Source organism: Castor canadensis, chromosome 19 (genome assembly GCF_047511655.1).
Source record: "Castor canadensis chromosome 19, mCasCan1.hap1v2, whole genome shotgun sequence".
NCBI classification, from domain to species: Eukaryota; Metazoa; Chordata; class Mammalia; order Rodentia; family Castoridae; genus Castor; species Castor canadensis.
In genome coordinates this window covers 33,455,691-33,480,012 of record NC_133404.1, presented here as the reverse complement: position 1 = coordinate 33,480,012, position 24,322 = coordinate 33,455,691, and the positions used below count along the sequence as shown (strand labels likewise).

The following is a 24,322-nucleotide window of genomic DNA, read 5'->3' as shown; positions in this document are numbered from 1 at the left end:
TGTTTATATATTTTCTTCAGAGAAAAATGTCTAAGCCTTTGACCCTTTTAAAGCAGATATTTGTCTTTTTATTGTACAACTGAAAGAGTACAGCTCATATTCTGAATACAAGTTTCTTATTGGTCACATGATTTGAAAATATTTTCTTCCATTCTGTGACTTGTGTTTTTACGATTTTTTTGTTGGTTTATTTGGTTTTTTTTGGTTTTTGGTGGTATTAGAGTTTGAACACCAAGCTTCATGCTTGCAAGACAGTTGTTTTATCTCTTGAGCCACACCTCCAGCTCTTTTTGTCCTGGTTACTTTGGAGATAGGGTCTTACTTTTTCCCAGGCCAGTCTGGACCAGGACTCTCCTATTTTAGGCATTCTGTCATTGCTAGGATGACGGGCACATGCCACCACACCCAGCTTTTTCCCCTTTGAGGTAAGGTCTTGCAAATTTTTTGCCCAGGCTATTTTATAGAATCTCAATCCTCCTGATTTCAACCTCCCACATAGTTGGGGATGCCAGGCACATACGACTGTGCCTAGCCATTGTTTGAGATGGGGTCTCAGAGACTCTCTGCCTGGGCTGGCTTCCAACCATCCAGTGGATCTTAGCCTCCCAGGCAGCTAGGATTGTATGTGTGGGTCACCAGAAACCCCTTGTTCTCACTTTCTTCATGGTGATATGCTTCACATAAAAGTTTCTTGTGAACTTTAATAAGGTCAAAAGTACCTATTTGTTCTTCTGTTGCTTTTAGTTTAGGTGTCACAAATAGGAAACTATCACCTAATTGAATTTCACCTATTACATTTAGTTCTATGATTCAGTTTCAGGTTATTTTTGAACAAGACATGCATTGGAGGTGGGGTTACCTTTATCCTTTTGCAAGTGGACATCCAGTTGTCTCAGCACCAAATTTTGAGAAGATTGTGTTTTCCACCATTTCCTTGTCTTGCAACCTTGTCAAATTGTCTGTATGCGCAATGGTTTGTGTCTAGAGTTTCAGTTCTGTTCCATCTAAATATTTGTCTTTGTGCCAAAACCACTCCGTCTCGATTACTATACCTTTATATTTAAGTTTTCAAACTGGGAAATGTGAGTTTTCCAACTTTGCTCTTTTTCAAGATTCTTTTCTTTTGGCTATTCTGTGTCCCTTGCATTTCCAATTAAATTTTAGGATAGATTGTTAAATAATGTAAGGGGAAAAATCAGCTAAGATTTATTCCAGAAATTCACTGAATCATAGATCATTTTGGAGCATATTGCCATCAAAATAATAATAAGTCTTCTAATTCATGAACACAGGATTTCTTCTCAATTATATAGGTCTCCAACTTCTTTCAATGGTGTTCAGTAGTTTTCAGTAAATCTTGTACTTATTTTGTTAAATTTATTCCTAAATATTTAAATTTTTGGTGCTATTAAAATAGAGTTGTTTACTTATTTTCATTTTCAGATTGTTCATAGAGAAATAGAAGTAGTTTTTATATATTGATATTATATCTGCAACCTTGCTAAACTCACCCAATAAATTTTTAATGATTCATTAAGATTTTCAATGAATCATTTCATCTTTAAGTAGAAATAGTTTTATTTATTCCTTTCCCATCTGGCTATATATATATATATATTTATTTATAATTGTAATGTCTTCCTGATGGATTGATACTTCTGTTATTCTAAAATGTTCTTCTTTGTCTTTAGTAGCAATTTTTGTCTTAAAGTCTGTTTCATTGGATGTAATAGAGTCACTGCAGCTCATTTTTGATTTGCCTGGTATGTTTTTTTCATCTTTTTTACTTTTGATCAATTTGCATCCTTGAGTCTTAAATATGTGTTTTGTAGACAGCATAAAGTTGGATCACAATTTTTAATCTATTTTATCAGTCTCTGCCATTTGATTAGAGCTGTTAATATGCTTATATTAAGTAATTATTGGTAAGGTTGGGTTTATACCTGCCATTTTTGCTATATGCTTTTATGTTTTCTATGCAGATTTTGTGTCTCTTTTTCTGTTTATCACGTCATCAGCCTCACCAACATCTCCTTCCTTTGCAGTGTGGTAAATAGAATTTTTCTTTTTTTTATGAATGGTTTTTTCAAGATAGGGTCTCTTGGACGATGTGTCCAGGCTGGCTTTGAACTGCTATCCTCCTGATCTCTGCCTCCTGAGTAGCTAGGATTGCAGGCATGTTCCACGGGCTCTTACAGTATGATATTTTAATGACTTTAATGGTTGCTTTACTATTATTATCATTTTGTTGCTTTCTTAGCAGTGACACTTGCTACCAAAATCATTCTCCTGGCTTACAATGTACTTTGTATTAATACCAACTTCATTTTAACACTATACTACAGCTTTCCACTAATACAGTTCTATTTCCCCTCCTTCCTTTGTGTAATTGTTATATAACCTATCTATTTATATGCTATAAGCCCATCAATGCAATTCTGTAATTCCTGCTTTGTAGAGTTTACTTTGAATAAAATGAAAAAAAATCTTATTTATACTACATTTTATACTTATCTGTGTAGTTATGTTTACCATTTACTATCTAGAGTCCTTTTGTTGCACCATGAAGGACTCTCTAGTACTTTCTTGCAGGGCAGCTATCACAATATTTCTTTTTCCTTTTTTCTCTTTTTCTTTCTTTTGTCTTTATTTCCCATAAGTTTAGAGCATAGTTTCACTGGAAATGGAATTCTTTATTGATCATCCTCTTTCTATCATCTTTTTTCAATATGTGAACTATTGCTCTTTGGCTCTTATGATTTCTGGTAAGAAGTCAGCTGTTAATCTCATTAAGGTTTCTGTGATTCCCTCTCTAATGCCTGCGACATTCTCTTTCTCTTTCTTTCAATAGTCAGACTATAATGAAGTGATTTTTTTTTTTATCCTTCCAAAAGTAGTTTAAATTCACCTTTGGTGTGGGCTTTGAACTCTGGCAGACAAATGTCTTATCCTCACACTGCATTAGTCTCAACACTGCACTATTTCCATCAGTGTATGTCTGACACTCAAAATAAGAAAAATAATGTCTCCCACTTGGGATTACAGGATTTAAATGAGATAAAATATTTAAATTGTCTGGCTTGCAGAAAACATCCCACATATTTTTATTCAACTCAGAGCATGAATCCCTTTTTTGGAACATCTCCAGGAGGGATGAACCTTGTCCTGCTGGTTCTGTGAATATATATGGAGACAGCTCTTTTGCCTTACTCTTATCTCAACTCAAATATTGCTCTTCTGGAGAGGCTTTCCTTGGCACCCAGAAGGGCCACTCCTCTAATCACTTTCTTTCCCATTACAGATTGAATATTTCTAACTTAAGTTCTTGAGACCAGATGTGTTTCTGATTAATTATTTTTTATTTTATTATATACACATATATGTAATATCTTGGGGATGTGACCCAAGTCTAAACACAAAACTCATTTATGTTCCATATACACCCAAAGTAATTTTATGCACTATTTTTGTGCATGTGCATTTATTTTGGGGTTTTTTTTTTTTGGTTTTGGGTTTTTTTTTTTTTTTTTTTTTTTTGCAGTACTGGGGCACTTCACCTGCCCTTTTTTGTGAAGGGGTTTTTAAACATAGGGTCTTGTGAACTACTTGTCCAGGCTGGCTCTGAACTGCAGTCCTCCTGATCCTTGTCTCCTGGGTAGCTAGGATTACAGGTGTGAGCCACCAGTGCCTGGCTATGCATTATGACAGTAATCCATTACCTAAGGTCAAGTGTGGAAAGTTCCACTTGAGGTATTACAGATGTCAACCTATACTTGGATGCCCATTTGTCCCAATTTGGGGAATTTCTCTCTCTCTCTCTCTCTCTCTCTCTCTCTCTCTCTCTTTTTGGTGGTACTGAGGTTGCAACCACTTCACTGGTCCTTTTTTGTGTGTTGGTTATTTTTGAGGTAGGGTCTTACAAACTATTTGCCCACGCTGGTTTTAAACCACAGTCCTCCTAATCTCTGCCTAGAGTAGCTAGGATTATAGACATTAGCCACTGGCACCCAGCAATATGCAAGATTTTCCATGCTAAAAGAAAACCGGAATTGTTTGCCTATCATCATCCTGTTTTAACTTTTTCATAGTCTTTACCAATATTTTATATTATTCAATTTGCTTTTTCTTTGTCTTTTTGCTTTCTCAATTCCTTCAAACTAAAATGCAAGCCCCCTGTGGATACAAACAAAATTTTGACTGTGTTGTTTGAAGTTTGATTCGTATCTTTACCTGGCACATAGTAGGCACTTCAGAGTTGAAAAACTAAATAGTTTTGGTCCATTGATTGGTTTATTTTCTTAACTGACAATCTTTCTATTCTCCAAGTTTAATAACATAAGCACGTGGGAATACAAAGTTCTATATGACACACAATTAACAAAAGGGCGTTTTATGTGGTTAAATGACACATGAGTTGTAGACACTTGTACCCATGTGGTAGTGAGAAATTCAAATAGCTATGTTCTTTCTCTTCTGATCCTAAAGAATACAATTCTTTCTCATTATATTTCACATAATTTTCAGTATATTTCATATTTTTCTTATATATTTCATATCTTCCATTTATCCAGGAGTGTTGGCTCTAACAAGTATAACCCCATCTGTAAATATGAGATTAGCTTCTGTGAAGAGAAAACTTTCTTCTATAAAAGCACATTCAAAGGGAAATCTCCACCCTTTCTTCCCTTTATAAAAGCAGGAGCATTACTTATAAGACCCATAATTGCTTCAAATATTCCACAAGGATATAAGCACTACCAATGTTAAAAAACAACCTGAGACTCCCATCGTTGGACTCTAAAATGAGCTGGATGAAGATGATATCCCTTTCCCCACTGTCAGTTTACTATATAAATGAGAAGACATAAAGTAGTTTTAGATTTAATTAAAGTAATTGACTAAATTACATTTTGTAGTGGTGATCGTCATTAACATTCTTGACCTCTCTGTCACATAGATGTGCCAGAGAATTTTTCCAATGGATATTTATTATGAATATTATCATCAATAAGCACCATCAACATATTAAAATTAATTTTAACTTCTTTATGGAAGACTGAAAGCGCAACCAGCTGTTGAAAACCATCCGTTCTAAATCATTTTTTATCAATTCAACATGTCTAAACTTCAAGTACAACGAATAGGGAATTTTATGTGTGTGTAGGCAAGTTTCTCTGTATATAAAATATTTAATTTGATTTCATATCTAACAGTGGTTATATTGCTCACATAACCATATTTTCCAGAGCCCAAGGATTTGCTTGCTATTTTAAGCAGTTACTGAGCAGCCCTCACACTGGCTTGTTCCATGGCCACGTGGATATACGAGGACACATGGCGTTTGGTCTTATTTTGACTGCTTGCAAAGAGCTTAATAAAAGACAGGCTTTGGGGCATCAAAAGAACTTCGTCCACAGGTGTTCTGAGCCGGCTAACTTGTCTGTAGAACAAACAATTAAGCTCTGGAATTTGAGACTCTAAATTGTATCAGTTGAGCACCTGTCCCAAAGCGAGGAGGAAAGCACCTTTCATTACATTACCCGAGGGCACGACAGGCTCTGGGCTGTGTAGAGTTACAACAGATCCTATTCAGGCGTGCTAGCTAAGATGTCACGGTTCCCTCCGCTCACACTGCTAAGGGCTTCATGTTAAACGATTTTTTAAAGAATCTCCTCACATCTACCAGCCTTCACATCTCTCCTGCTTTACACAGCACCTACTATAAGTCAGTCACTGTGCTAAAGACTTTAAATACAGCATGGTCTCTGATTCCTCTAGCAACACTGCAATGCTCAAAAGGCGAAGTAATGTACCCAAGGTCATGTAAGTTTAAGTGGTGGAAACAGGACTCAAAGCCAAGCCCATTGGACTCCAGAGCCCTTCGTGCTGATCACCCTATGATCTGGTGGGCAGTGCCCAGACTATCATAGGCTTGGTGGGGGAGGGGGTTTTGGCTTCCCTGTAGTTTCCTTCTTTGGACCTGAGATCTTTTGGTTTGGTGTTGTTCTATCCTCAACCATCTTCTCTCCTTTCTTACTAGAAGGCACTCCCTAATCAATGCTACCCATTCCCAAGGTGGCCTTGGGCACCATTCATGGGCCACCAACTTGAAATATTCTCTCTCCAAGCAGGTGTCTCTCCTATACTCCAGAATAGGAAATGTGACCTGTTGCTCCCATCTCCGCTGGCAGGGAGTCTCCTAGGCTGCCTCAGTGCTGGACTTATAGACCTGACCTATATAAGCCTCTTTCCCCAGAGAGCTTGCTCCAATTCCAGTACCACTCAGTCAGCTTTCCTGCAGGGATACCAGTCTCCTCTCTCTTCCTCTTTCTGTTATTCATTGTCACTCTGTCCATACCACCTCCCATTACTCTGCTTCCTAGCTAGTCAAATCTGTCCTCTTCTGTCCATCTCTACCAGCAATGCAGTCCAGCGATATTGGTCTGGATTTCTCACAACTGGAGGCAGGGCATACTTCTGACATCTAGCTGCTAGACACCAAGGATGCAAATAAACATCCTACAGCATACAGAAAAGCCCTATAACAAAGAATTATCCAGGCCCAAATGATCCAGGTCTGAGGCTGGGAAACCCTGTTCTAATCTATGCCCCCATTGCACCTCTCCATCCTGACTTTACTTTCTGCAACATGTTCTCCACTCCACACCAGGAGAAGGATCTTTTCCAAACTCCCATGTAGTGCTTCTCCTCAAACTCACTGAGGGCTTCCCAGTTCCTTTATAGGAAAAATACTTGTTGACTTGGCCAGAATCTCTGGCCTGTTTCTTTAGCTAGCTTTGAGCTGCTCTTTTCAATCTTGAATTTCTTCCCTTGCCGGTTAGGTGACCCTTAGCCTACATTCCCTTCACACGCTCACTCAAATGTCATCGTAACAGAGGGGCCTCCTCTGACCTTCCTGACCCTCTCTCTCCTGTACTCTGCTTTAATTTTCTCGTAGCACATACGACCTTGGTAAGTATTGGTATATTTTACATTTGTTTCCTTGGTTGAATTCAGTCTTCTCCCACCAAAATTAAGACCAAACACAATGTGAATGTGTCTTTTGTTTAACAACTGCCAAAACATAGCAGGCACACAGAAATCATTTAGTGAATGGACAATAATTTTTTTTTTTTTTTGGTGGGGTGCAGTACTAGGGTTTGAACTCAGTGCTAGGTGGGTACTCTACCACTTGAGTCCCTAACCCTTTTTTGCTTTACTTATTATTATTTTTTTTAGATAAGGTCTCACACTTCTGCCCAGGGCAGGCCTCAGACCACGATCCTCCTACTTGCACAGAATCCTGCATGACTGGGATTACAACTATATGCCACTACGCCCAGCTTGTTTGTTGAAATGGAGTCTTGCTAAATTTTGCTGGGGCTGGCCTCCAACCACAATCCTCTGGATCTCTGCCTCATGAGTAGCTGGGATTAGAGGCATATGTCACTACAGTGGCCCCCTTTTTTCTCAATTCACATGTATTTATTATATGAAACATAAAAGAACTAAAGATTTTACTTTGCTGAACTATTTTGCTAACTCTAGACAATCACATGAATTCAATAGAAAACTAACCTAAAAGTAACCAGATGGCTGAATCTCCCCAGTCACCTATTTATGGCTGCATAGTCCCTAACATCTGAACAACGCATATCAGAGCTGGCAGGAACCAACCAACCACCTCTTCACACAAGATGCAGCATTCACACTCAACCAGAAATCAGGAGGCAGTAGGACTAATTCTTTATTTGCTTGTGGGTTTTACTATTACAACTTGGCTTGACCAGAAAATCCAGGGATATGGCTGGGATGGCCATAGGGTCATCTATGAGGAACATTACTTTCTAAGCAATGGAGTCATCTCACATATCTTCCTGCTTTTGCAAAGAGAGAGACAGCCTCTTCAGATGCTAAAACACCAGGATCCTCAGAAGTTTTGATTGCGGCAAGTATATGCCCAGTGAACATAACTAAAAGAGACTTTATACTAATAATTAATAACAAATGATGATGATTGTAATGGTAATAGCAGCTAAAATTTATTGATTGCTTCCAGTACATCAGACATAGTCTCATTCAACCTTCACCATACCTTAATTAGGAGAATTTATTTTCCCTCCTTTGTAGATAAGCAAGCTCAGATTTAGTGGAGATGGTTAACTCCACAGTTATATAGCTGGTTGGCCAAAATGTAACTAAAATAACTTTGTTTTATACTAAAGCTCATGTTCTTTTAACATGAAAGTTAGGCTGAGGGTGTAACTCAAGTGATAGAGCTCTTGCCTAGCAAGCACAAAGCCACGAGCTCAAACCTGAGTACTGCCAAAAAAAAAAAAAAAAGAAAGTTAGAATCATAAATCCCTTCAAAAGACTTATAAGCTAATTTCATATCTATAAAGATGTAAAGAGTAAGATTATAAACAAAGATGGTCAAAAAGACCACGTGATAGATAAACATTCAATAATAAAATATCAAAAGACTGAAATAAAAAGTGTCTTAGAAGTTAGAAAAAAAGCAATATGAGTCCAAGTTGGGATAGGCAGCATGGACTTCATGAAGGAGGTGACATCCAAGTTGGGTAAAGTTGGAAAGGTGGAGAGAATCATTATGATTTGTCCAAAAGGGAAGAACAGCATAAAGAGCCATGGCAGGACTGACAGATGGCTCAAGTGGTCAATCGCCTGGCTAGCAAGCATGAGGCCCTGAGTTTAAGCCCCAGTACTGCCAAAAAAAAAAAAAAAAAAAAAAAAGTCAGGGTGGTTATGCCCAGAAAAAGGTTTGACATCCATTAAGCTGGGGATGTGTTAAGTTAGACAAAAACTTTAAAAAAAATTTTTGGTGGTACTGGGATTTGAACTCGGGCTTCCTGCTTGCTAGGTAGGCTCTCTCCTTCTTGAGTCACACCTCCAGGCTATTTTGCTCTGGTTATTTTGGAAATAGAGTCTTTCTTTTTGTTCAGGCTGGCCTAAACCAAGATCCTCTTATTTTATGCTTCCTGCTGTCATTGTGATGACAGGCACACACCACCATGCCCAGTTTTTCTCCCATTGATATGGGGTATCCCAGATGCATTTTCGTGGACTGGCCTGAAACCTTGATCCTCCTGATCTCAGCCTCCTAAATTGCTAGGATTATGGCGTGAACCACCAGCACCCAGCAGAGTTATACAAAATTCAGCAGACTTTAGTAGGATTAATGCAGTGTGAATTTCAATGAGAGTAAAGATATTGTCTGTGAGTTTATTTCACCAATTTATTTGACTGGTGGACCTTTCCCCCTCTTTTTTTTTTTTTTTTTTACTGTAAACCTAACATCTATTTATTTACTTACTTATGTACTTCTGGTGGTACTGAGGTTTGAACTCAGGGTTTCACACTTTCTAGATAGGCACTCTACAACTTCACCCATACCTCCAGCCCTTTTTGCTCCAGTTATTTTGGAGATAATGTTTCTCATTTTGCCCCTGCCAGCCCACCATGAACATCCTAATTTTGGGATTCCATCTGTTGCTGGGATGACAAGTGTGCATCACCAAGCCCAGCTATTAATTGAGATGGTGTCTCATAAACCTTTTTGCTTACAGTAGCCTCTAGCTACAACCCTCGGGGTCTTACCCTCCCAAGTAGCTAAGATTACAGGTGAGTACCACCAGTGCCCCACTTCTAACATCTCTTTATAATGGCATTCTGTGAAACTCATGGGGAAAGCTGACAGCGACCATTCCATGGAGGGTTGAGGTTGCTGTGCTAAGGAGGTCAGGAATTGTAGTCCTGTAGACCTGGTGGGGGCTTCTGAATCAATTGATTGAGAAGATTTTTCTGGCAGGAACAGCAGGCTTCTGATTCATAACAATAAGAGTTATTGATTAAAGATCATGAGGGTCCAAACTCAACTGAAATTGATTGAAAACTTACAACAGCCAATCTGACTGATTAGATCATTTCATTTTCCTACTTAAAAGACTTGATGGGTTCTTTTTTATTTTTTGGCAATACTGGGGTTTGAACTCAGCACTTGGCAGCTCTTCTAGCATTTGAGTTATTCGTCCAGCCCTTTTTGTTTTGGTTATTTTGGAAATAGGGTCTCATTTTTTTTCCCAAGCAAAAGCTACTGCACCCAACCTTTTTCCATTGACATGGGGGTCTCACAAACTTTTTTGCCCAGTCTGGGCTCAAACTATGATCCTCACGATCTCAGCCCTCGCCAAGTAGCTAGGATTACAAGCATGAGCCATTGGCATCCAATTTCCTCTTACTATTAAAATAAAGTATTTCCTCCAGTATACAGACAGCTGGCCTGTCCACGTCTCCACAATACTTCCTGCCATCTCCCCTTTGTCCCATTCTCAAGGCTGTAGCCAAAGTGACACTTCCCTCTCCTGGGATGCTTCATTGTTCTGTAAGCCTCATGAGGTCAGGGGTCTGGTGGTTTTGCTCCTCCCATAGTAATAAGTATTTTTTTGAGTGAATGGGTAGATGGATGGTTACACCACTGGGACAGATGGGATGTGTTTGGAGGTGCTTTCTAGTATATTCCATCAATATCCAGTCCAATCTGCCAAATCAAGATGGATACATTATAAAATAAAATCTTTCTGTTTGACTTTATATGTCACATGGATTTGCCGTGGTTCAGAGCCTCCAGCTGGCTGGGTCCCATTTGTCATCCTTCTAAAAGGATGAACCCCAAAGGTTGCTTTCTCCTTTTTCCTTTTCAGAGAGTTTCCCATGGGAGGCATCATCTCCTGTCTTTCTCAAGTACCCCTTCAGCATCTTCAGTTATCTTCCTGCCTCCAAACACCTGTTGAACAATGAAACAGAGTTACTTCCATTTCTATTTCTAAATTCCTAACTCTACTCAGGCAAAATTTCAAGTTGAATTAGATGAGGAGTAAGATCAAATGCCTGTTCTCACTTCAGTATCTGGATAATTTCTACACTATTACCTACACAGATAAGAAGTAAGCCATTGGCTTTCTACATTTGAAAAGAGTACTTGACATATTCAAAATCTTCCTATCTAGCCCAACAAATTTCTTTCTCACATCCCACAGCAGACTTCGATATCCGTACAGCTTAGCCACTCTGACTTCTAACAAGTTTCAAGATTTAACATAGTGTATCATTTTTACTACTGTTTTCCATTGTCCAAACTTCTTTTGTCGATTTATGGCATTGCTTGTGTGCTGTTCCATGGTGCAAACTAAGTAGCACTGTGACACTGATTTATATTTTAAGGTGGGATTGGGTTATTTTATGCCTTTAAGCACAAAATGTTTTGCTATGGTCAGTCTTTCTAGAACATATGTGAAGGGGAGATCCATGGACCTTCTGAGTGTCCTTCTGAAAGAAATTTCTCTCTCATTGTGCCAGGTAAGCCCAATGACATAAGGTCAGGCTGGGGAATGAGTCCTTCTTTGTTTCCGTGGTGAACAGTCCCAGACACATCCTGCCACTGTAGGTTAGTGCTAAGGCCAAGCGTGGGAAAAGATCGTCACCTAACACCTCCAGCCATCTGAGCTGTTCCTAAGCTTGGCTTATAGTGCTTGTCTTGGAGACTGTCTAAAACGAATGACCTATTTGGCTGCCCTCTGCTTTCCCTCTGTCTCTCAGAAACACACAGAAAGATCTCTGAGACTCCTAGAAGTAAATGAAAAGTCCTCCTCTTTTCTGTGTGCCACCCACCAACACTTAGTCAATACCAGCACATACCTTTGGACATTATCCAGATAAGTTATATTTGATCTTGTGACCTAAGGGTGAATTGAAGGTTAGACTTAATTACACATGTGAGCCAAGAGTAAGTCAGTAACAAGCCTTCCTATTTCACTCTGAAATACCATCAAACCCCTTAAGGGAGTCCACTGATTATACTATGGAGGTTTGTATGAACCAACGAGGGTAAATAATTAGACTCTATTTTTAATTAATATTTCAGTGCCTTCTAGCACGATGATATTTAAGATTATGACGGGATTTAAGGTAAGTGGAGAAGTAGTCTCATCCATGATGAAGCTGGGGAGAACAAAGAGCATGTTGTCAGGCTGACAAAAACACCCTACTATTTGGGCAATCTTATATCTAAAGTTCCCAGTATGTTTGAGGGAAGTTTTCAATTTAACACATGCTCTGTTTGCCAAGGTGAATATTGGTCTCTATTACCAAAAATAAATCCAGAGAAAATGAAAGGCCGGCACTGTGTATTTCTAGTTGGCATAATTGCAAAACTTTTTTTTAATCATTTGAACTTTATGAGAGTAATAACAATTAACACAGATTCCAGAATGGGCACATTTTCAATTTTTGTTCCATAAAACTTCATGAGAATATAGGCTCATGAAAAACAGGCAGTTCAATTAAGCATGAACTTTCATAATATTTAACACATTTTACCATTTTTAATTGATGGAAGTGTTACATATTTTGCCAACCCAAGAGTTTTTCACACTTCTTTAATTCAACCCAGCTTGATTTTTGCAATTCAAATAGACAAATTATTATTTGGTATTAACTGGAAATCAAATAAAGTAATAGTAAAATTTATTAAATAGATTACAATGCATACATTATTTCCTAAAGAAATTTATTTTATACATTCAAAATATGGTAAATTTTATATTTAACTCTAACTAGCCTTCACAACTCCTGAATGACCAAGATACTAATAATCTACAAATAATAAATATTCTACAAATAGTATTTTACAAAAAAGGAACCCAAGCTTTAAAAAATTATGTCTCTGGCCACAGGTCACATACTAAGGGAAAGCGCAGAAACCTAACATAGTTCTCCGACCATTTGTAAGATCATGGGTAAAATTAAAGCAATAAGCAAACTGAGCAAGGGTACTATCTTTTTACCTTTCTTACATTTCTTTGGTTGGCTTTTTGTTTATTTGCTTGCTTCTCTTTTCCTTATGTACTCTTGCTGTACTAGGCACATATTAATACCTCAATGAATATAATTAATAGATCATTTGTACTCAGCTTTCTACTAGACACGGGTCTCTGCAACCTGCATTTTTATACATTTGTAGACAAACAACACTTGATATTAATTATGATGACTCCCAAGACACTGAAAGCTAATACAGTCACCTGAAGCATCACAGGAAAATAAAATTGTGTTCATATGTGCCCTGAGCTGCAGATTGCTATCTACAATTGTTGGCTGTGCATTGTCCAGCTCTGACCATATGTCTTACAGACAGCTCAATTAAAAGACATCCCGAATTAAATTAAGTTTCTAATCTACCCAACAATTCTCTTCACTGTCCCAGTTTACCAACTAGAAATTTGGGATCCACCTTAAATTTTTTTACTCATTCAGCCTCTTTATGGTTACAGAGTATCCATTCTACCTCCTAAATATCTCTCAATTCTATCTATCTTCACTGCTTTAATACTGGCCATAGTTTTCTTTTGCCTGGAACCTATACTGGCCTAGTTATAGGTTGCCTTGGGCTTTGCCTCTCACCATTGGTATTCTTCCTTCAGATGGTCAAAATTACTTTCTGAAACAGAAATCACTCATGTTCTAAAGAATACTGACCACTGTCTTTGTCCTAAAGCAGCACTTTCCACCATGAGATCCATAGAACCCTCCACACACTGTGAAAAGAGAAAGATGAGTAGGGTTAGGGTAAACTCTTGGGAGTTTATCACACAGAGTAGCATATTAAAGGATCTGAGAAGTTCTGAAGGAAGTAACTCATGTAGCTGGCCTATCCCAGTGTTTCCCACATTTTCTTTGGCCTTTAAACTCTCTTCTTGATCAATGTTCACCTTCTTATACCAATCCCACCATGATTATGGCTATTTCCAATGCAAAAATACACTCTTGTTTTGTCAAGCTAAGCATTAAAATACTGTATTGTCCCAAACCGTTCAATCTGAACAACTAAAAATTTTACGACTTTACCCCCATGACAAACCTCGAGCCATTCCTCTGTGCTTATTCTGTTTCAATCACCTTTCTGGATTTTGCAGGGATTTCTTCCTAAGTTCACCTTCCTTATGCGATTATTAACCCTTTCATCTTTGTGTCTGGGAGCACCTACTTCAATACCCAGTATACATACTACAGTAGACACTTAATACATATTGATAGGAGGTATGTTTTACTGTATTCTAATTAAATGCCTTACAAATAGTAGGTGCCAATGCATTTTTATATAAAATTTCCCCAGAGAGATAGAAGAGGCTTTAAAAAAGAATGCAATCTAGTCCATCACTTAGCTGAAAGTGATTCCCAAGGGAAGACTAAATGAGTCCATTTTTGTGACTAAAATGAAATACCTGAAGCAGACTACTTTATTAAGAAAAGAAGTTTATTTGGGCTCTTGGATCTACAGGTGCAAGGTCTAGGGACTCATCTAATGATAGTATTCTTGCTGGCAGTGTCCTAAGGTGACCCAGAGCATCACATGGCCAGGGTGAGGTGGTGCCTATGTACATGTGTCTCTGGTCTCTCATGTAAAGCCAACAGGACTGAATCATAAGGGCTCCATCCCAATAACTGTGCTCCTAATTGCTTTTCAAAAGCCCTACCTCTAAACTTTGCTTTCTGCCCACTCAATTCCTCGAAATGGGAGATTAAATGCTAACTCATGATACTTTGGGGGAATGCTCAAGACAGATGCAAACCATAACAGAGATGGATATGTGTCCCTGCTGTATTTCAGGTAGTAAGGTCCATTTGTCTGAGTCTAGTTGCTTGGTTATTCTACCCCATTCCCGCTTCGTGTATGTGTATCTCTCTAGGAGTAGATGATCTTTCCCAAAAGAAAAGAGAGAGATTGGGAGGGGGGAGTAGGTGGAGAAAGAGTGTGGGAGGGTGAATATGTAAATGGAAAAATGAGACCTGTTGAAACTATTGGAATGGGGGGAAAGGAGATAAAGCAGAATGATGGAAGGGGTAATTCAAGAATGATATATTTAATGTATTTTAAGAATTTCTGTAAATGCCATAATGTACCTCCACCAAGCACAACAATTTAAAAAAAAAGAAAACACTTAGAAAAGAGAGATGTCTTAGCCACAGTTATCAATGGAGGCACTCATGTGCACCAGGCTTGGTTATGGACACCACTGAATGGTCATCCTTATGCAGAAATTTCTGGTAGCTCCAAGCGATATAGGAACTTCTTACTGCAAATTGGAGGAACAGGGTCACTGAGATGTAGTCCTTAACTGTCCATGGCTCTAATAAGATCATTTTCAAAGAGTTGCATGAAATAATTTTTAACAAGGAGGCAGATCTGTGAATGACTGCCACTTTCCAGCTGGGTGAGCTATTTCACCTCCTCACACCTTCTTTTCCTTGTCTGTAAGAGGTGGATAAATGAGGCAACATTTGAAAACATTTAACACCTTGCATGGCACATTGCAGACAATCAATAAAAGGGTGTTGCATTTGGTTGTGCTTTGTCCTGAATTTCACAGTTTATAAGAATAAAAAGAGGAACCACTTAGATAAAATTGATAACCAACTGCAAAATCTGTTACTGAGTATATTTTGGACAGATCTATTTGTCTCTGCCATTCTCTGTATGTGTGTTAAATTAAAATTAAAACAAGTGCTTTAAAACAGCTTCTTCGTTCAGCAGAACATTAAGAATTATGCATTGGAGCCATACATTTTAATGCTGACTGGCTCCATTTGGTGCCCAAAGTTTAACAATTTGAGAGCATGCTGTCACGAAGGAAAGGTCGATGTGTAATACACATGCACCAGTGGTACGGCTCTGAAAAGAGATTCAGAGATCCTGGTGGGCATCGAGCAAAAAATACGTGGTTCTTTTATAAGGTTGGGACCTTTCAAATTATTCTCCTATTATTCTGTAAGGGAGTAAAATGCATGAGGCAATTTAAACAGGCCAGGGGAAGAAAAGTCCCCAGCTCCCACTGGGGACTGGACCAAGTCATACAACCAAGAAGTGTTGGGCCACCATGGGGGAAGGACAGAGCTCTTATGAACACAATTCCCCCTAGCATTGAAGTTAATGAGGCCATTGGTTCCTTATTTTCCTTTCCAGAGATTATCATGATCAATTTGCATGATGATTATGGAAAAGATTAAAACACCATTCCCAAAGATGAAGTTAATAGAGGCCTTTGAGACTTAGAACTTCCTGAAGGAGAAAGGTATCTTTTTCTCCAAAAAGGGGAACAGCATTTGAAATATTCGTTTGGTTCAACAAAGCAATCGTGTATTCTTGCCCCCCTCCCCAACATTTTTTTTGTAGTGTCTTACATCTCAATTAAGCCCTTGAGAACCTCTCCCCCTTAAGAAAAGGTAATGAATTTAATACAAATTCAAGTGGGAAATAAAAGAACAAGAGGGATGAAAAAAGCCAAAATGAAGCAAAAAAAAAGGACGTTATAAAATACACTTATGGTTGAAAAACCATGTGCTCCTCCTAACCAGTGATAGATTTTACATTTTCTAGATTGAAACTAAGAATTATTTCTGCTTTGACACTTCATGTCAGCCTAGAAGATGCCACAGTGAGTCACTTCCCTTTTTATGAAGAACAAATCTAGACCTTAGGGTCTTCCTAAGGCAGCTGCAACTCCTCTTTTAGTTCACACTTTGCTCCCTTTGCCTTTCTTTTACACAAAATCAGGTCCTGGTTTCCTCCCATCTAAAGGTGTTCTCACTCTCTGCTCCATAGGAAAAAGCATTCAATCACTCCAGCAGTGGGTTTGGAGGATAAAACTTCTGAGAACAGCTTACATCCACCTCCCTTCTTCATAGGAATAGGAGTAAAAAACCCAGTACGTGAAGAAGAGAAAACCTCAAGCAGATAAGTTCTACATTCTACACATCTTTCTTCATAATTCTACCTGAAAACAAAATCCAAAGCAAAAAAACTGTATAGCTCTTCCATTTATGAAGGATTTTAGTCAAAGGAAAAATCGCTCCACACGTTAATATCCTATGTTATAAGTAACTTTCCCTGTGAGTTTTTGTTTGTTTGTTTGTTTCTCTCTTTCACCTCCCTTATATAATTTTGGAGGAATCCCACATAGTATAGAAACTTGAATGTCCTATAATCATTTGGTCTGTCTCAGTTTCTCCAGACCACAGTTCAAGGGTTATCTGGTCACACACACTGCCCCTAATCCAGCACATCTAGAAAGACTCAAATGCTTTCATCTTTTTTTTGAAATTGACTCAAAATAAGAAACATTTTAGAAGCCAAAAAATATACTTTTTGTAAAAAGAATATTTTTTACATTTTATTCATAACTCATCCACTGCCTTTCCAATGACTGAAATAATCCCTTTGAAAATACAATGTCATCTTAAACAAACAAATACACCATTTTTTAAAAGTGTAGAACAGGAAGTTAAAACAGGTCCTGTCTGAGAGTTTGGTACCAGTGGGAAGGGGGAGGATATAAGGAAAGGGTGAAGGAGGCTGAGGGTAGTAGAAATATTATATGCTTATATATGAAAGTGGAAAAATGAGACAGGTTGAAGATCTTTCAGGAACCGGGCGAGGATTAAAGGAGAATGATGGACAGGGTGAGTTCAACTATGGCATATATTTAAGAACTTTTGTAAATGTCACAATGTACCCCCTCCCCAGTACAACAATAACATAATAAAAAAGAAAATACAATGCCATCATTTGATCACAACAGTCACTGAAATACATGGAGTTTGAAAACATTAACTGTGGATATGCATTGGGTTGTTACATACTAACCCAACAAGGCTACCACAAACCAATGTGTATGTCATGCCAAGTGCCCAGGTACCCAGCTGAAGGGGCAGCTGCATGTTATTGTGTTCTGCTGTCACACAGCATAACTACCTGGCTGCACCTACCTGCACAAAAGGCAGCCTTTTCACAATCTGCTTGTTCCAAGGTTAGCCATAGTTGACAAAGAATTCTTAGGGCATTGGGATGCAGAGAACTTTTAATGTGTAGAAGATCATGTCAGCGAAAGCCAATATACATGACCTGAAAAACACCATGTTTGAGATAAAAGGAAAACAGTTGGGTGGTCATCACTTCCCCTTTTATATATAGTTAACTTTAGGTGGTCTGTTTCTAAATAGGAAAATTCTTTTCTTTGTCATCTCCACTTCTGCCTCCTTAATTTCAGTCATAACAGTTGTGTGGTGCTTGTCAACAGGGATACATTCTGAGTACTGCACTATTAGGTAATTTTGTGGTTGTGTGACCATCATGCAAACCTAGAGGGGCTAAGACACTCATGCCATGTGGCCTCTTGATGCAATCAGGACACATGGTGACCACAGGGTGTCTAAGACTCCAGCCACCTAATTTGATATACTGTTTATAGTGAACTTTTTTTTTAACCGCATGAATATACTCTAAAATAATAAAAAAAAGTATAGCAAAAGCTAGGTGTGGTGGTGCATGCCTCTAATCTAGTCACTCAGGAGGCTGAGGCAGGAGAATAGAGAGTGTGAAGCCAACCTGGGTGAGGTTCTGTCTCAAAACCAAAACAAAACACAGTAGTAACACAGTCATTATTAAGTATCAGTACTGTACATAATCACATGTGTTATAGTTTTATGTGACTGGCAGAGCAGTAGGTTAGTTTACAGCAGTGTCACCACATACATGTGAATAATGCATTGCACCATGCATTGCTACGCCTTCCATACCATTAGGTCATAGGAATTTTCCGGCTCCATCGTTAACTCACGGGACCATTGTTGTATGTATATGTGGTCAATCATCTACAAAATGTCATTTTAGGCATATGGTTCATGGCTATATTTATTATCCACAATTGTAGGAGTAAGCAAGTGCTAGTCGACCTATAGGAACTGGTGTGTGTGTGACACACTCAGAACAGATGGGTTCCTGTCCTCCTTTCTCATGCCTACTATGAACCACCAAGGTGCTGCTGTCTGCAATCCTCTCAAATCTGTGAAGCAGGTGTCCTGAGGCTCAGAGAAGTGGCCACAGTCTATGACAGATCACCCAGTAGCTAAAAGTGACTCTAAGACCTTCTGTCTTCCAGGGGCATGAAGTTAGCATGACTCAGAGGAAGTAAGATGGGCCCTGTGGTGATCAGCATTAACCCCTGATGCCTAGCACAGGGCATGGTACATGGTGTACCTGCAATAAACATTTGTTGAACTGAACTCAAGAAGGAGGGCTGGAGAACCAAAAGCTCTTGGGGTGGAACACATAGATTCTTTCTTCCCCAGGGTGGCCTCATTGGCTTTACTGGATCTCCACACTGCTCTTGTGCAAGACATCCTTCTCCCCCCTCCCTCACCCCCAACAGCCTTTTCCAGGTTAGAGACTTTTGTGTCCAAGTTGCATGGACAGGCAAGAGTTCAGTCTGCTCTCCAAAGTGTTTAGTCTCACCTGCCCATTGGTCCTGTTTCAGGTTCACTACCAAACCTGCACAAGGAGACAGGAAAACCCTAGAGGAAAGCATCCCATCCATCTTCCTGGTGGTCCTTCATTTCTTTGCCAATAAGGTGATCTGCTTCACAACACGCTTCAATGTATTTGACATCTGTCATAAAACCCAGGTCAGGCAGATCTGTCTTCTGTTAAAATAAGCCATTCTGCAGAGACACTTCCTCTGCTGTTAAGGCCCTACCAGAAATAATTATTGACATATTGTCTGCACATCTAGCCAACCCTCTTAATGGGAGCCATAAATTACGGGCCCTGGCTTCCCCTAGTCCTATCAGAGAAACAAGTGATAGTTAGACAACCAGGAGGAGATGCCATGGTATTAAAACCTGAAGGGGAAGGAGGGCTCTTGCTGAACTGACTGGTTTCCAACGAATACCTTCCCTTAACATCTTTCCAAAGTTAATGACTGTAGCGATACACAGCTGTTTCTTAGTGATGAGGCATGAATTTTCCCATAACACTTTACTGAGATGAGTCTTATATTCACACAGCACAGAAGGAAGTAGACGGAAGTTACCTACATGGTAGCGACTCCTCTCTAGACTATAATGAGCTCAGCCCTCTTGGAAGGCTCTTATGGGGGAGTATTCTGGACATCCTTGAAAGCACCAATGGGAGACACAGATTTCAATTCCCCAAGAACCTGCCAGTTGGAATCTTGTCTCAAGATTACTAAAATCACCATCACACTCAAAGGTGGTAAGCCCCTTTGCCTCTGTAGGTCAAATACATATTTCAAAGTATATCTGGCAAAAATACAAACTTCTTCACCCTCATATGGAAAGCTTAGGACATAGAAAGCTCTTCTGATCAGGAAGGAAGATTTGGACTGACTTTTATAAAGAAAGAGGCTTTATAAGTGTGTGCTGACTTAGCTATATTTTTGTTGGGGTAATGGATGAGGACTCCTTGTTTGAAGATATTTGCAAATATTTCCCCTGGACTGGGATCAATGGTACAGCATTTGCCTTGCATGTATAAGGCAATTCCTAATACTGCAAAAGAAAAAAAATGATGTGCTTTACTGAACAAAGCACATTTGCTAAAATAAATGTCTAATTCAGGCAAAAAAATGAAACTAGTTAGAAGATGAAGTTGGGAATGTTATCTAGATTCAAGGTCAGCTTGACCACACAAGCAGACCAAATAGCTATTTGGCGAGTGGTTCTAGGGGAGAACAATCATAATAAATGGATGTAAAGATTAAGAAGTAGAGGTGAACTTTATTGGGGTTACCAGAGTGAACGTAAAATAGCCAAAGGTCACACTCAGCACTCTAAGCAAACCCGAGCCTGTAGCTTCTTAAACAGGACTTTTAAGGAGCACGGATCTGCACAAACAGAGGAGAAACCACCAAATGTCACATGCTGGACACTAGGAAATAATATTTCTAGCTATAAACTTCTTTTTAAGTCCCTTTTTTCACCCAACACTTGAATAGGACCAGACATTTTTGTTTGCACACACATAACCTGCTGGCTCCACGTGTAAATGAGAAAAGGACTGTCTTATTCAAACTAGAACAAATTGTTGAAAGAAATATAAGTGCTTAAGTGTCTTCTTCAGGACCAGGAAGTCATCTATCATTTGGACTTGGGGCTGGAGCACTCTAAGGAAGAAACTTGCTCTTTGCAGTTATGCTGCTAAACTGGGAATAAAGACGGCTGTTGAAAGAGATGTGTTAGCAGTCTCTGGATGAGAGATTAACTACAAGATGTAAAGGAAATCGTCTATTCCCGTTGTCCAAGCCTCAACTCAAACCACCCAAAACTGTCAGTGCATTTAAAATGAGAGGAAGCAGCTAATTTTATGACCAAATAACAACATTGATGGTTGAGGATAAGATAAGGGTAATTTAACTCATGTTTCTAACTATGGAGCAGATTAAGTGCAGGAATCAAAAGAGGGCCAGCAATGACAGTTGACTGGAAATGCTCAATCTTGGATGTTTCCGATCACAAATTTTCAAAGAGTAGTTCTGCTTATCTCAAGTGGGGATCCATCTCTCCATGAAGTTGGAATTGTACTTCTCTATCAAAGTTTGAGCTAAACAAACATTCCTGTGCTAAATCTTCCCAGCCTTGTGAGAAATGAAGGACCATCTATTTCTGAATTCAGCAAAAGGACCATTATCTCTTATTTGGTGATATATAGCAACACAATAGTGTTGCCTGATATTCATGTTTTGTGGGAATTGGTGACTGATTTCATATGACTAAATATAAGGCAACATATTGTTCCTGCTTGAGAAATGGCTCACCTCCATTGCACAGAACAAGAGTTGAGTTTGGGTTTTATCATTATTTGTTATTGTCTTGGTGTTACTGGGATTTGAACTCAGGGCCTAGCTCTTCCTAGGCAAGCACTATATCACTTGAGCCATACCCCCAATCCTTTTTTTGTTTTAGTTATTTTTCAGATAAGGTTTCTAGTTTTTGCCCAGGGTCAGCCTCAGATTGTGATTCTCCTACCTATGCCTCCTGCGCAGCTGGGATAACAGGCATGCCTGGCTTGTTGGTTGAGATGGTATCTCACTAACTTTTTTGCTGGGATTGACCTCAAGTCGCAGTCCTCCTGATCACCACCTCCTGAATTGCTGGGATTATAGATATGGACCACCACATCTAGCCAAGAGTTAAGTTCTGATCCCGGGGACTGCGCTGGTATTTGCTACCCACGGGCAAAGAACTAAACAAACTCCCATTTACAAATGATGCCTCCATTTTCAATGGTATTACTTCCTAGTGAAGATCAGTAAAGACCTTGGCATACCTCTGCAATCATATTTAGCACAGAAAGCCAATGACACGTGTTCAGGTTTTATGTTAACAAAATCCTTCCCCTTGACTTGCTGATATTTAAACACTTGGAGACCACACACTTGCTTAGTATTGTCTTCATCTGCTTAAGCCTAAATTTTGTGCCTGTAGGTGTGGAATGACTGGATACCATTACCCCGATAGCTGATGATAATAGTTCTACATCCATCGCTAAGCTTCTTAAGTTGTTTCTTCACTTGAGGAGTTTTAGCCTATCATTTTCTGAACCCCGTACCAATGTGCCTTAGGTAAAGCAAGATTCGATACCATGTTCAGGGAGATTATCTGAGAATAAGCTGCTGAGACTGTATCTCAGCTTCACTCAGCCGGCTCTCCATAAATTCATCTTCACGAACCTCTTAGGTAAACTGGGTCACTTCACTTTGTTTCAGAACATCTGGAAAAGAGGCATGGAGGTGGGGAGGACTGTTAGAGCTCTTTGTGCTAAGACTCAGGGGATGTAATGAAAATATGGCTGTGACACATACCATATGACTGAACCAGCCAATTGCTTGCAAGTGCCCAAACTACTCATTATCTGTTTTTACTTCAAATAAGACAGGTTTGACAAGAACACTGAGCTCAGATACATGCTATTGTTCTTACATAGGACTCAGATCCCTTTTCTAGAATGTTTTAGGCAATTGGGAAACTGTGCCTGAACTAAATGTCCATTTTAAAATCCTCACTAAGGACAGCTGTGGAAGGACCAGAAGCAAGCAGAGGAAAGGGAAGTACAATGGTGGCTGAAAGGGGATATAGGGAAGGGGTCATGGGGAGATGTCAAAGAATACAAAGTCTCAGTTGGGAAGGATAAATAAGTTCTGGTGATCTAAGGCACAACCCAGAGATTGTAATTGATAGTACTGCGTTGGTCTGGAGAAGTAGCTCATTGGTGAGCATTTACCTAGCATGTATGAGGCCCTGGGTTCAATTCCCAGCACTGCAAAAATAAATAAATGACAATAACAATAATGTTAACACTTATATTCTCTAAGAACCTTCCTTAGAAAGTAGATCATAAGTGTTCTGATCACATGAAATAAAAACATAACAGAAAAACTCCTTGTGTACCTAAATATACAACTATCATTTATCAGTTACATCTCCATAAAATTGGCTCTGTGGGTAGGTAGAAGCAAGTAGAGGACTGAGCCATTAAAAACAAGGGGTCTACAAGTACTGGCACAAGATGTGACACAGTCTCTCTTTGTAGCAATTCAAAGTCCACTGGTAAAGACCACATGTCTTAAAAGCAGCCAACAAATTGGTCTCCCTTCCTAAGGGACTTGATTCATTGGTTGCAGTCATTTTCTTTAAATTTTTTTTTTTTGGCAGTACTGGGGTTTGAACTCAGGGCCTTGTACTTGCTAAGCAGATGTTCTACCACTTCAGCCATTCCTCCAACCCTTCTTGTTTTGTCATTTTTTGAATAGAGTCTCTGGACTCTATGACAGACATGCACCATGACACCTAGGTTTTTATTGCTTGAAATGGGGTCTTATAAACTTTTTGCCTGGGGTTGTCCTCAAAGCACGATCCTCCCAATCTCTGCCTTTTGAGTAGCTGTGATTACAGGAATGATCCACCACATCCAGATGCAATACTCTTTTTCCCAGTAGAGGTATTTTCAGATGTGAAAAGTCCTTTCTAAAGTAGCTTGAATTCCCAGCCTGAGAACTTCATAAGTGACAGAGTGACATCTTTCATGGTTCTCACTTTCTCGAAAATACTAAGAAAACATCAGAGAGCTAAGGGGTGCACCGAGAGTTAGTGAATGGCCCTCAATGCTAGCCATATTGCATTTTTTCCTTCTTGATCAGCACAGGCGTTCCATCAAATTAAGACAGCATGCTTATAGTGATGAACCGTCTTGGCCATTTATCTTCTTTTTGTGATCTGGCTCTCATTGAGCTGAAATGAAGCCATTTCTTCTGCCTGGGGCTGGGGCTGATTAAACACAGAGTAAACTCAGTTCTCTAAAGAGACTGTAATGATTCTCCACAGAGCACATGTCAGCCTAGCACCTGCAGCTCCGACTTCTCTGTTTCCATCATAAAATGAAGAAGCATCTGTT

The 24,322-nt window shown here is 39.2% G+C and overlaps 1 long non-coding RNA gene across 14 annotated transcripts in view; it reads right to left on the bottom strand.

The window, feature by feature from the left end:
* Positions 1–9,242: 9,242 nt before the first annotated feature.
* The window catches only part of LOC109679274 (uncharacterized), a 114,099-nt gene continuing 99,019 nt past the window's right edge, over positions 9,243–24,322 (bottom strand). For 6 of the 14 annotated variants that reach the window (XR_012443935.1, XR_012443938.1, XR_012443940.1 and 3 more), the window contains 3 exons: positions 13,555–13,613; positions 11,716–11,756; positions 9,243–10,804 (listed from right to left, as the gene is read on the bottom strand). This is a non-coding gene — a long non-coding RNA (uncharacterized lncRNA). Of the gene's footprint in view, positions 10,805–11,715; positions 11,757–13,554; positions 13,614–17,841; positions 22,643–24,322 lie in introns of all 14 variants that reach the window. The other 8 variants (XR_012443932.1, XR_012443928.1, XR_012443931.1 and 5 more) reach the window with 5 other exon arrangements.